This window comes from Callithrix jacchus, chromosome 19 (assembly GCF_049354715.1).
Source record: "Callithrix jacchus isolate 240 chromosome 19, calJac240_pri, whole genome shotgun sequence".
Taxonomy (NCBI): Eukaryota; Metazoa; Chordata; class Mammalia; order Primates; family Cebidae; genus Callithrix; species Callithrix jacchus.
The window spans coordinates 21,437,815-21,440,549 of record NC_133520.1 but is presented as its reverse complement, the minus strand read 5'-3'; the positions used below and the strand labels follow the sequence as shown (position 1 = coordinate 21,440,549).

The 2,735-nt window shown below is 45.8% G+C and overlaps 1 long non-coding RNA gene across 1 annotated transcript; it reads left to right on the top strand.

The window, feature by feature from the left end:
- Positions 1-471: 471 nt before the first annotated feature.
- On the top strand, positions 472-2,424 carry LOC144580454 (uncharacterized). Its single transcript, XR_013530024.1, has 2 exons — positions 472-624; positions 2,187-2,424. It is a non-coding gene; the product is annotated as an uncharacterized LOC144580454 (long non-coding RNA).
- Positions 2,425-2,735: the final 311 nt, after the last annotated feature.

The following is a 2,735-nucleotide window of genomic DNA, read 5'->3' as shown; positions in this document are numbered from 1 at the left end:
AGGTTGTTTACTTCCGTTATTTTGGTGAATCTTTACAACTTGGTATCCATGTGTTGTTAGTATTGTCCTCACTTTACAGAGAGCAAACTAAGGTAAGGAGATGAGTGGCCTCACTGGGAAAGCTTGGTCTAGCTAGGGGTTCAAACCGCATATTCCAAATATGGGACTGGAATTCAAATTTGGGACCTTTTGCTGTGCCGCAGGTACTTCCCAACGTACAGCTGACGAGGACCAGTAACTTCCATCCAGGCCCTGTGTGGGTGTGATGGTTAATGCTGAGTGTCAACTTGATTGCATTGAAGGACACTTACTAAGTATTGATCCTGGGTGTGTCTGTGAGGGTGTGGCCAAAGGAGATTAACATTTGAGTCAGTGGCTGGGAGAGGCAGACCCACCCTCAATCTGGGTGGGCACCATCTTATCACCTGCCAGCATGGCCAGAATATAAGCAAGCAGAAAAATGTGAAAAGAGAGACCGGTCTAGACTCCCAGCCTACATCTTTCTCCCTTGCTGGATGCTTCCTGCCCTTAAACATCAGATCCAAGTTCTTCCATTTTGAAACTCCCGCTGGCTCCCCTTGCTCCTCAGCCTGCAGACCGCCTGTTGTGGGACCTTGTGATCGTGTGAGTCAATACCAATAAGCTCCCCTGTATTGATATATCTATTCCATTAGTTCTGTCCCTCTAGAGAATCCTAATACCGTGAATTATGTCATTTCAAATTATTTGAGTAAAAACTGATAAGATTTGACTATAGTTTACCCTTGAGCAAAAGGGCAAGCTCACTTGAGAGTAATAAGCAGTGCCTCCTATCTAAAATCCTCCTGTTTCGTGGGGGTGGGAGGGGAAGAAAAAGAGTTACTAGAAAATTCTCAGTTGCTCTGAATGACGCACCTCCCTTAGTAACTTTAGAGAAACTGAAAGAGGAAACAAAGCCCCGAAACCAGCTTCAAATGATCGCAGTCCGGTTCACCTGTGTGCTGACCGAGTTCTAAGCTAGCGCCTTCTTCACGAGATAACGCGGCCAGAGAATAAAGGAGAGCTTCAGCCTACACTGGGGAGGAGCCGAGGGAAAGGACGGGATGGGTTGTTCCCATCAGCACAGTCTGAACTTTCGCACACCCCTCGCGCCCTGTTTTGTGAAAGACTGAAGGGCATTCAGAGACCTGACCCAGTTCTAGCAGCCAGCTCAGGGAGAATGTAAGAGGACACGTGTCAGGGCCACAAACCCCGTTTCTGTCTGTGTGAAGGAGGTTCTGGCAGCAGCTGCGGATACCTGGGAGGACTGTGTGGGCCATCTAAGGACAAGTCAGATCCTGGCAGTGGGAGTGAGGCAGGGTGGCGGGGGGGGGCGCGTCAGGGCTAGTCTGGACAACAGAGTGAGACCCAGTCTCTTAAAAACAAAGAAAAGAAAAGAAACAAATAATATTAACGTTAACAACATTTTATGTAACCCAGTGGAGCCAACATATTATCATTTCAACATGTAATCAATATAAAAATTGTTTCTACGGTATGTGTTTAAAGTGTACGACCTGATATTTTGAATAAATACATATACATGTATGTAGTGATTACTACAGTCAAGCAAATTAACATGCCCATTAATGACCATTATCCATATAGTTAGCTACTCTGTGTGTGTGGTGTGTGTGTGTGTGTGTGTGTGTGTGTGTGTGGTTAAGAGCATCTAAAATCCCTCTCTCAGCAAATTTCCGGTACATAACACAATATTATTAACTATTGTCCTCCTGTTTTATGTCAAATCTCTTAGACTTATTCATCTTACATATCTGCAACTTTGTACCCTTTGATAGACAGCTTCCATTATCCCTGCCCTCTCCACCACCGCCCTCAAAATTGTGGTGCAGTGGCTCACGCCTGTAATCTTAACACTTTGGGAGGCTGAGGAGGGAGGATTGCTTGAGCCCAGGACTCTGAAACCAGCCTGGGTAAACTAGTGAAACACTGTCTATACAAAAAATACAAAAATTAGCTGGGTGTGGTGGCGTGTGCCTCTGGTCCTAGCTACTCAGGAGGCTGAGGTGGGAGGATCACCTGAGCCCAGGGAGGTTGAGGCTACGGTGAGTGGTGATTGTACCACTGCAACCCAACCTGCGCAAGAGTGAGATCCTGTCTTAAAAAAAATTGTTAATGTGAGGTTTTATGTTCTTCTTTTTGCCCAGTCTTCCGAACTTGATGTGGACAGCAAAAGGTCCCAAATTTGGAATTCCAGTGTCATATTTGGAATATGTGGTTTCAACCCCTAGCTAGACCAAGCTCATCTTTACAGCACATCTCAGTTCAGACCAGCCCCAGTTCAAGTGCTAGATTGCCCCAGGGGTCTTGGGCATCCACACTGGACTCTGAAGTTGTAAAGTATTCTGTCGCATAAATCCACCAGAATGTGTACCAAGGAAGAAAGATGATGAGCTAACGTGGAAGAGATTACTTGTTACTGCGGAACTTCTCAGAGCTCTCAGTGGCATAACATACACTGTGAAACTCTTGGAGGGCATAGCAGGCACTCAGTATTTGTCAACTGAGAAATGATTAAATGAACCTTGCTTATGCAAATAGATGAGAATTGGAAACATGCATGACAAAATAAAAGTTGGTTTGAGGCTGGGTGTAGTGGCTCATGCCTGTAATCCAAGCACTTTGGAGGCCAAGGCAGGCGGATCACCTGAGGTCGGGAGTTCAAGACCTGCCTGACCAACATGGTGAAATCCCAT